Consider the following 11,534-nt stretch of genomic DNA (forward strand, 5'->3'; position numbering starts at 1 on the left):
CTCTCAATCTAATGAGTAAAATGTTTTAAAAGATTATACCAAAATCTGGAGAAGCATAGCATTATATGAAAAAAAAAAAGTTATAACTCCCTAATAAAAGTTTTCAAAATGAAACTGATCTTTTTAGATGATGCTAAAGAAAGATTTTTCCTACTAATGTAATCAACATTGGGTGTGATTCTGGGGCGTATATGCAAAAATAGACAACCAAATGTGCTGAGCAACACAAAAACCCTTGTTCATTATACAGGCGTCTTTTAAGAAAAATATAAACTCCTATTTTTAAGATTTGAGCCAGGGATGGACTTGGGTGAATGAAGCCCAGGGAAGATTTTCATTTGAGGGCTCATTCCAACTCAGAAAATATCCTTTTCTCTTAAGTTAAATCTTAGATCTGAAAATGACATTAATACCTTATTGAGTGTGTTCCTATCACCCCCCAAAAAACCTATAATTGTTAATTGTTGTTAACTAGCTATCATTAGCAATACAATACCATAAAATGCATCCCTCCCCCATTTTTTTCCATTCAAGCATTTCTGGAATTTTGGTTGTTGCATGTCACCCCAGTTGAAAACATCAGAATAAATAAATTATACTGGCAGAAGCCAATAAAGTTTAAGAGATTATGTTGGAAATGTTTCATAATGTCAACAAAGTGTTAGGAATGAAACAAACTTGTTAAATAAACCTCTGTCTTCTGTCTTAAGGAATCTTAAACAAAGAAATTAGTCCTCATTTCTGTAAAACACATTTTTTCAAAGACATTTCCAATATCTGAGTAGCAATATAAGCAGTTACCAAGGACAAGTTTCTAGGTGTTTTATCTGTAAAAATACACTGTATTGTGTCAAGTGCCTACATTATTCTTTCTGTAATACATAACAACTACCAGTAGAGTGCAATGCTCACATAAGTTAGCTGGTACAATAGCTGACAGTTACTTTGTCAGCACACACATAATAAATATAGTGATAGTGAGGGACAAAAGCTGTATTCATGCACTGCTGTCAAAATGTCTTCCTGGAGCACAAACCCAGTTTTTAAAGCATGGTTTAATAGCACGGTACAATGACGTAAGAGGAAATCTCAGTTGCATTTTAGCTTTGCCGTTTTATTAGGAAATTGTACCCTTACACAGAGAGGCTTCTGTGTTTTTTTGATTATTTTGTCCTCCTTTCTCACCCTCTCTTTCATCTTGAGGGTGTACAGAGAGCAAAGTCAGAGGATTGTCCCTCCTGATAGGCTGCTGCTGCTTGCCGCTTCTTCAGCACTAATAAGAGTCTCTATTTCAGGCTCCTCAATTAAGCAGCTCTGCTCAGCCTGCTGACTGGCTGCTGTGGAGAATCAGTGTCCTTCCATTCACTGTCCCATGTCCTTGTCTCTCTTTCAGACAGGTTCCACTGTGAACCTGTTAGAACAAGGTTTTCCGTTTAGTTCACTTTGAAATAGTTTGTGGCTTAAATGTGAACCAAGAATGATTTTTCTTCATTTCGGATTTTATAATTGAGATGGGAAGGCCGTGTGGAAAATGGAAATGGCAGGGCTATCTCTAAGAATTGAAAATTGGTTTTGTAAGAAGTGATATGAAAGTGTAATTTGCTTCAATTTTGCAGTTTTGGTGTCCCTTTTTGAGATGTGCTTGAATTCTGCTTCAACAATCATGAAAACACAGGTTTGTCATAAGACAGATTTTTGCGTTGGTGATCTGTTTTCTTGAACCTTGTAGTATGTGGAATTAGCTTTTGAATAGGCAGACTGTAACAGCTGAATAAGTAGTTCTATAGCATGGTTACTATGAGCAAAGCAGATTGATAGCTTATTATGCCCACAACTTTCTGTCTGCCTTGTTTACATGCAAGGTAAAGTTTCTAACATTTCTCACTTTCATAATTTAAAAAACGTTATATGTTCTATTATCAAAAACTGCAGGCAAAGGTAGCACAAATATCAATATATCAATATACAAACACTCAAATGTAGTTGTTTTGTTATTTCTGTCTTATTTAACAACCATTAAGCTAAGCACATTGAAACATTTAGGACAACAAAGAAAAAACCTAGAAGGAATTTGTAAGGGGGAAACATTTTTCACAGCAATTCATAAGACCCACATAAACTCCTACAGTTCTATAAATCCTCCTGGGAATAAAAACCTATAGACTGTTTGTTACTATGGTTTGTCTTAAGGTTTTCTATTGCTTTTGTTCACTCAAAACTTCTCCCAGCTCTTTTTCATCTCTTTTAACATTATCTCTGACTGTGAAGTCCATAGCTTTTCTTTTTCACAAAGCTGTCCTGGGTTTCAGTGAGTTTCTGAATCCAGTTCAAAAGAGAATATCAGAACATTGCCACACCAAGCTCAGCACGTCAGGGAATTCTATAAAAGCATATTTAAGGTTGGAAAAAAAAAACGCGGCTTAAATCATAAAGAAAATCTTTCCTGTGGGATATCATTTCATCAGCTGTGATAGTTCCGGGTTCCATCATGAGCACACATAAAAGAAAGGTTCTCCCAGACCTGCAACAATCACAGTTAACCCCAAACATCTGGGACCCTAATCTAAATAATGAATGAGCCAACTACAAAACTTCAATCTGTCTTACTTGTGCGGAATTATTCTCTGCTTAAGTGGTGTGCCAAATGAATATTTCATCTCTATTTCACACCTGGCACTCCATCACCAGAGCCAGACAGAGTGTGGATGTGACACACCTTCGTGGCACAGACATGATCAGAGAGAAGAATGGAAAGAGGGAGCTGTAAATATAGCATCAGAGTCCTGGCAGGAGCCGGCGACAATCTCGAACCTAATCTGAGGCAGTTATCAGCATCTGTTGCCTGGCACCCAGTTCAGTGGAGGTTTTAGTTATTCATCTATTGCTCCATATCTGTCAGGTTTTTTGCATCCGATTCCCCGTGCAGAAGATGTATTCAAAAGTGTGGGTGGATGTAGCCTCTCAAAACCCCCTAAGTGAGTCAGTCAGTCAGTCACTGTTACACTTGTCTTCTTTGCTCAGCAGACCTGATTGCATGAGGAGATTAAAGGTTTGAACATTGATTAGTTTTGCCAATGTGTGGAAAATAGTATATGTAAATTACATGAGTCTGACCTTGAAGTAGTCCTGATTAATCATTTTCATCTGACCAGTGGGTGTCTGTGTCCTGAAGCATGAGAAATTTCACCTACAAAGGTTTTTGTTTTGTTTAGTTTTTTTTATCATGTAGGAGCTGGTGAAGGGAATGTTTATTGTCCAATACTAAAATAATACAGCTTTTCTCTGATCCAGCTCTTGGTGAGAGAAAAATAAACTAAATCAATCACAGTTTATGTTTTGTTTTATAAATAATAAAAACTGACATTACAAAATGCTTTATTTGATCTGTTTAACATTGTGATGGTAACTTTATTAGGTACATCTATCTCTGAATACACACAACACTGAACCTCAAAGTAGATTGGATACAGCAGCAGAAGATGAGTCTCATATTTCCACATTGTAGATGTGTAGTAAAAAATATACAGTTGTTTCAGTGTATTAAAAAATATATATTTGTAGCATCTTGTTGAATCTATGACATGGAAGAAAGAAACAGTTAGAAGGCAAAACACAGGTCGTATCGGGTACTATTAATGTGTATCTAATAATATGGCCAGTGAGTCTATACTGTACTCCGAAGGAAAAAATCTTTAAAATGAATGAAAAGGGTTCAAAATATTAGAGATAAAGTTTATGGAAGTATATGAAATGAAGTAATTATTAGAACAAACCTGAAATCTAGAAAAAATCAAATGTGTAAATCTTTGTACTCATTTAGCCTCAATTCACTGAGCAATAAAATTAAATAATGAAAACAATATTCTTTATTTGTCAGATTTCCAAGATAATTTGTGGCAGCTGACAGATCAGTCTTCAAATCACTCAAAACACAAAGATTTGTTTTCTATTTTCTTCCCAATAAAGTGAAAAGTCAGTTGATATGAGACAAAGACTCTGTCCTGGGAATGTGTCAATTTGTGATCTGTTTTGTTTTAATGGAACAAGTGTCCTACATTTTTAATGTCCAGCTGTGCATGTATTATAAAAGTAATTAACACATTCATTCTCCCAGGGTCTTTTATCAGCAGAAGCTTTTGGAATTTGTTTCTATATCACAGAAAATAGTTTCAGTTTTCATATAATCAGGCTTTCGGATCTTTGCCATCCTTGGTATAGGCTGAGTTTTTTAATATCTAAAATTCAATTCTCATCTCTGGCCATTTTTTTTTAGAATGGTAGAAGAAAACATCTTGTTTTTAAATTGACTATGTTTCATTGTTACAACACCACCCTAAAGGTGTTAGCACTTCAGTTGTTTCAGCTGAAAGTCGTCTTGTTGGTGCCATGTTTCCTGTCAATAAACTAGATGTTGCAGCTCAGTGACCCCTGTAAGCAACGTGTTATCATTTGCATATTTCAAATTGTGCGCTTGTTTGAGAAGTGATGATTACAAGATCATTCTGTACCCCTTTATCACAGTTGGCTAATTTCATATTATTTCTTAAGTTGAACTTTTTCGCCCCTGATATAATTGTGTGGGAGCAGAATAGTCTCATTTTTAAAGGAAAACATTTTGCATCATATCTTGAGTATTTCCCATACAGTTATGATTTCATGTCTTTGTCAGGGATTTTTCTTTCTTCTTGTGAATGAGATGACAAAAAAAAAATCCTCCCACAAATCACAGGCTTACCTGAGAAGAAGAGGGAATAACAAGTCGATCATGCAAGGTGTGATTTACAAGCAACCTGAGTCATTTGAACCAGACAAAACCAGACTCTTTTCTATCCAGGCAAGTCAGTGTTATTAATTTTGATGTCCACAATGTGTGTATTTTTTAAAAAATCAAGACTTAAAAGTAACAAACTAAATAATTACATGGCATGAATCATTTTCCAATCTGAGATGAATACACCTTAGCTTGTCGCTAAAGGTTTATTTATGCTTTTATAAGCTAAATAAAACATTCCTCTGTTTTATGACTATTCCTCCAACCAAGCAACTCACAAACATGGAAATGTGATCTATTACCTATAATATAAAACATTTCCACTGAAAATTGATGCACTCAACCAGAAACAGAAAACATTTACGATATTTCTTCAGCTGAAAATATCATGCCAGCTATATCACTTATTTCAACAACATAAATATAAAGCATAAATAGAGCAAGTTACTGTAGCAGTCCGCAAATGTGTTTCATTCCAAATATCAACTGATACTCAATAACTATATTTAAATCAACATAAGCCTTGTGCATATCTGTGCTGGAAGATGCTGAGTGTTTACGCAGGCAGCCATCCAGGCCAAACGCACCAGATAGCAAAATTATGAATGGTAATTTAATCACATAATGGCTTTTACGCTCTCCAAAAGTCTAATTTCTTGTGTCTGCTCCTCTCTAACAAGGATGCTGGATGAATTTTAATGAAGGGGGCTTCAGTGCAATTGTTTTATTCCAGTTAAGACAACTGTGTTTATGACTGATGGAAAATTATATTCAAAACAGATTCAATATAATAATTCAAAGGGGAAATAGCATGGATTTGCACAACCTTAACTGTTAAGCGACAGAATTCGATTATCTGCTTAGTGTTTATAATAGGAAAATTATTGGATATCAGTAGTGGTCCTTTAAGCCATTCTGCACCCACAGATCATTGAAGTTTATCTGCTGAACCTAACAAGATAGTCAAAAAAGATGTAGTGATATTTATTGAAGAAAAAAGTTGGTATGGAAGCTTTGACAGTGGCTATATCACAACAAACTTGGAAAAATATTGCTTTTACACACTTTAGTGGATAAAAATAAAGACAAATCCAACATCACATTTCTTTTTTTCAGTCATTTGCTCAATCCTGCACAGACTCATGTGTAAACCAAAGATAATTTGTTGTACAGACTGGAAGGTTTAGCAGTCCTTAAAAACAGCCTTCACACCTGAAGCTTATCTGAAATTATTAGTTGAAGCTAACTCACATGTTGCTGTGCTGTGAAACAAGCCGCAGAACCTTGAAATTAAATCCATAGATGTGCTGAAAACATGCAAACTCAGGCAGAAAGCCCTCAGCCCACCTTCTTGCTGTGAGGCACTGAGCAGTTGTTTATTGAATGCATCAAACCTCTTGACATGTTTGAACAAATATAAACCCAAATGAAAACAACTCTCACATTCAAAGATTGTATTAGTAGATTCATATAACTGGAAAACACAACATGTGCATTGAATGTAGGTTGAGCACTGAATGTTTAGGACGTTGTTAATGTCTTTGTCACAGTCATAAGCTTCATTGATGGACTATGAATGATAGAAAGCCAGTGCCCGGCATTAAATTTAAACATGTTACATGCTCCTCCACTAAACTGACCTTCATGTGCTTTCCTTCAGCCTCCTTGTAGAACTCAGTAATTGACAATTTGCTAAGCTCAGCCCCCTTAATCACTGCTGTTCTGGCTGTCAGTCTTCTATTCTTGCAAAAGCAGATATGCAATTTACAGCAGCAACAGGGGGATGATTTAAATTCTTTGTAATTCTGTTTAGTGGAGCACAATTGGATGTGTAAAATTGCCATTGCACGCTAAGAAAACCCTGCAAAGGTTAGGAGCTTTTAGTGAATAGTTAAATTAGATTAAAGTGAAAAATTCTTTTGTAAATCAAAATGGAAAGGAATTTGCTGCTAAAAGTAAACAAGTGCAAGAAAACTGCCCTTCAGCTTGTCCAGTGTTCTCCTTTGACAATAGAGGCTTCTATGCAGACCTTATAGAGCCAACATTTTTTTTATTCCTAAAACTATGATTACAAGGAAAATTACACTTTTGACTGTGCAGTTGAATAATAAGTCATTTGTTAAATATTTCTACAAAAGAACCACAGTGGGTTCTCCCAGTCCAGTTGTTTGTCCAGGTGAACAACTATGTATGTTTATATCTTTGCCACCTCCTCTTCAAGAAAACTGATTTATATTTGCTCCCTCCCACTTGTTAACAATGGCAATTTAATGTAACTCAAGAATCTGAGCAAATTATCTAAGGAGATCCCTTGGTTTTTCCAAATACAGTTTTACATGCTTTAGAACAAAAACATTGAATTCAATCTGATTAAGTTTATTTGAGTAGCACAGCCTTACAATCATTGTTGTCTTACAAAAATAAATTCATTAATTTCATTCCCAAAGAGAGGTTTAAAATCAATTACATTTATTCATATCAATGACACATCATATCCATGAGTGGAATAACACAAATTCATTAATTAAACATCCCCTTCTGGGTACTCCACACGAGATTTCACCCATACTATACATTTTTGCCCACTCATTGCACTAGACTTACAAGTCAAAGTAAGCTTGTAATGGACAGATGTCCATTCGACATCACCCTAAAACATTGTTGTTGTTTTTTGGAGGTTGGAATATAATGGTGTGGGGCTGTTTTTCAACATATGGTTCTGGCAGATTTCTTGTAACCGAAGGAAGGATGAATTGAGAAATGTCAAATTTATAGCAAGAATCTAAAGATGAATTGAAAGGAGATTTTTCTTTGAGACAATGATGCCAAACGTACAGCCATGGGAATTTTCTATTGTTTCCAGAGGAAAAAAAAAAATAAAGCTGCTAAAATGACCCATGCCAATTGCTTGATTGGAATCCAACTGAGAAGTTATTGAAAAATCTAATCATCGGAGTGAACAGAAGACTTCCCCAGGACCTTCAAGATTTGAAGACAGTTGCCTAAATAATTAATAAATTCTGTATGGCAAGTACTCATTCCGTCTGTCATCCACCACACACGACCCGTTTCTTTGTGTGTGCAGAAACATTGGTTATCACTGATGTCAGTGGTGAATTTTTAATGTTGGTAGCCCCAACAAAAATATTTTTAACTCAGGAAAACATTGACATTCCATCACTAATTTCCCTGCTATTTACAACATGTGATATTTGAGAGACAACAGAACATACATCAGTAGAGACGCATAGCTTCTAAGAGGAACAATATCATAGAAAGTTATTTATGCGCAGTGTGAGACTTCATAACGTAAAAAGGCTGACACTGAATCCTAACGGCAGAAAGTAGCTGAGATCATGCTGTGTCAAACTACAAAGCCAAACAAACAGTGTGGGAGCACATTGATGAGTTCACATGAAAGCCTGTAGTATTGATTGTGCTTCAGTAGTGGTCTTTCATAGACAAAAGACAGATGCCCAGCTTTCATTATCCAAAACACAAACAGAATAACATATGAATCCAAACTATTGTGAAGTGATACAGTTTGCTATAACGGGAGAAATAAAATGGTTCCACTGTTAGCTAACGTCATTGCGCTGTTTGTTGTGCAGCTAGCTACTTGTTAAAGCCAGGCACTTACAGAGATCATTTTGAACCTCTCAGGCTTTAAATAGCAAAGCAAATAAATTAACATAAACACACACACACATTTACACACAACAAATTAATTACTGTGTGAAATTCATAACAGCACACATAAACACATTTAAATGACTTCAAGTGAATAGGAAAGTAGCATAGACAAAGTTTTACCTGGCTTTAAAACTTTTTTTTAATTCATTTTTGAACTCTAAATGGACCCACAGAGCGCATGTGTATGAAACATAAAGCAAGCAATTACACATTAAAGCTGTGATGTTAATGCACTCCAAAGAATGCTCTGTCAATGTTATTTGTTGATGGCAACACTCAGAGGTTTTCGGTTGATTATGGTGATCATAGTTTTTTAAATAATTTTAAGTACAGAATATGCCATGTAATAATAACAAAAGCATGTATGTCCTTAAAGCAAAAATAAATCTATGTATCTGAACTTCAAAGTCTCCTGAATGCCAACATTCAAAAGAAGCAAGCAAGAATTTTCCTGTCTGAAAATAGAGGAGAAAATGTGTGGCATTGTGAGCAACAGACCTTGTGCAGAAGGTGAAACTGAAATATTTCTTACACAGTTTTGTCATCTGTGGTTACACTGAGCATTCCAAGACAAACTGAACAGAAGATGAGGCATTTCTCAAATCATGCTTCAATGCTGTTCAGAGAAACCACAGAACCACATTTTTATCAAGCGAGCCTTAAATACTGCCAATACCCACTCATGCATCAAAAACAAGTTATTGCATCTCTTTGGTGTTTTTTTCTTGTGTAATAATTCAAACTGCCCAAGCAGATGTACCTTTTTCAACTATTTTAAAAAGGTACTGTGATTTCTTTTGATTATTTCTGAATATATTTTAAGTCAGGCTGCAGTAATCATTCCTGGAAGTTATCAAAAAAACAATCAAAAAGACTGAGAAGTTATACAGAAAAAACGTACAAGCTCTAAAACTGCCCAAGCAGATGTACCTCCAGGCCACCTCACCAGGTCTTTCATCAGAAGACAACCTTCATGATGACTGGAATGCCAGAAGGTTGAGTGGAAAGCCAATGAAGAGGCGGAAAAACAAAAGAATGCTAAATCAAAGTAACTGGACACACAAGGTAGAGCATGAACTCTGTCTCTGTGGCCAGTCAGTCATGGGTCAGTGGCAGTGTCACTCACAAAGAGATTTGAGGTTTGCTATGTTTTGATGACATTTAGGTGATATTTTCACAGACAAAGTTAATTTCACCTTTAAAGCTGCCTACGTTCTCTGAACCTGATGGACTCTGAGAACATTGTCTCTCCATTCCAACTGAGAGATTAAGTTTAAGTGTCTTGAAGTTTCTGTAGATTTGCAATCTCAAAAACAAAACCCTAAAACCTTCTGTGGCTCATCTTAGTTTTAAAGTGGTGGTACATGTTTGGTGGGGGGGAAATTAATTCAATGTAGCTATTTCAGTTAGCTCTCTTCAAATCATGATTCCTCATCCCTGGAAAACAAAAATGATGCCATTAGACCAGTGAGACCATGAAAATTTGCTTCCACAAAATATGTTTTGATCTCTTGGCTTCTACAAGATGAAGAAAAAAAATCTGATGCTGATAGGTTTTATCTTAGATGTAATAATTAATCTCACATCTTAAATATAATTCAAATATTTATGTGCTGCTTAGAGAAGAATTCTTTTTCCAGATACATTTTACCTTTCCCATCACAGAGCACCCTTACACAGGCTTAATGGTTCCATTACTCCTGGCTATTAATATACTTTATTTCATAAAACACTGTCACTAACCTTATTCTGGAGCTTTAATTTCCAATTAAATTAGATTTGTGTGAAATACGATTAAGTACAAAAAAATTTCAATGACTGGATTCATTGTTGGCTGAGTCCAATTTTCTCCCAGGCTTGCAACGCGTTTGATATGAGAAAAATGTGTTATCTCAATGCTTACAGACATTTTGTATTTCCTTCACGGCCCCGTGCTATTATAGGACACTCATATGTGTTTGAAACAAATCTGCTCGGAAAACTTTTCTTGACTTTTCGAACATTTTGCAGCATCAGTTGTGATGGATTTTCCAAAAAAGTTTTATGAAATTGCCAGAAAAATCCATTGAACAGCAAAACAGTGGTCTGTTCCTTAGATTAAAAAAGGCCATTGCACCAAAACACCCAATGCCAAGCAGACATATAAAAAACAATCCACTTGAACTGGTCTGATTGTGCTGTTGAACCACTCTGTCTGGTCAGCGATAATCACAAAACATGTGGTAAACGCTGCACCATATGTGTAGTCACAGCCTGCCATTTCACATCACAGCCAGAATTACCTGTCTCACCTGAAAAGTCAGATGGTGTTTATTTGAGTTCTGCTTCAGATCACATTGATTGTGTTCAAAGCACACGCTTTGCTAAGTTTAATATTTTTTCTTTGCTAGAATCATTTATTCTCTTCAAAAGCTAAAATAAAACAGACATACGTTATTTTTGGATTATTATAGGCTTTGTTAAATGTCATGGACCAGGTTGTAATGAAGACTCAGATAAGCAAAACTGTTTAATTTGTACTGTTACAAATTAAACAGTAAGTGCCTTTTTCAGCATTCCTATGTTGTCATAGCAGAAAAAAGAAATGGAAGGTTTCTGGTTACAAATACACATCCTGGAGGGAATTCCTCAGGAGAAACGACAGACTTACCTTTATGGACGGCAAGAACATCTTCAAACCTTAGATACTTGTCCCATTACCATTTGAACTATGGATTCAACCCGTACAAATGACACACAACATTTCACAAAAGGTTAAATGCTGAATAAGCTGCATATTGTCCAAAAGCAACAAAAACAATCTATTATCGTCCTGCTGCTTTCTGTTGCCTTCATTGTGTTTTTTGCAGGTAGTAACATCCGGCTGTTGATCTTGTGACTCGTGTGTTGCAAACAAAAAGTGTCTCCATTGCAGTTTTGCGAAATACATCTACTTCAATATGGATGAAAAACCATCTCATCCCACCACAAAAACTTTTTATCAAAAAATATGAGTTTTTTTTTTTTTTTTTTTTTTTAATTGACATGTTTACATTCACATCACAGCCAACTTGAACTATTTTCATAGTTC

This window comes from Poecilia formosa, unplaced genomic scaffold (genome assembly GCF_000485575.1).
Source record: "Poecilia formosa unplaced genomic scaffold, Poecilia_formosa-5.1.2 Scaffold2, whole genome shotgun sequence".
In the NCBI taxonomy this organism is placed as follows: Eukaryota; Metazoa; Chordata; class Actinopteri; order Cyprinodontiformes; family Poeciliidae; genus Poecilia; species Poecilia formosa.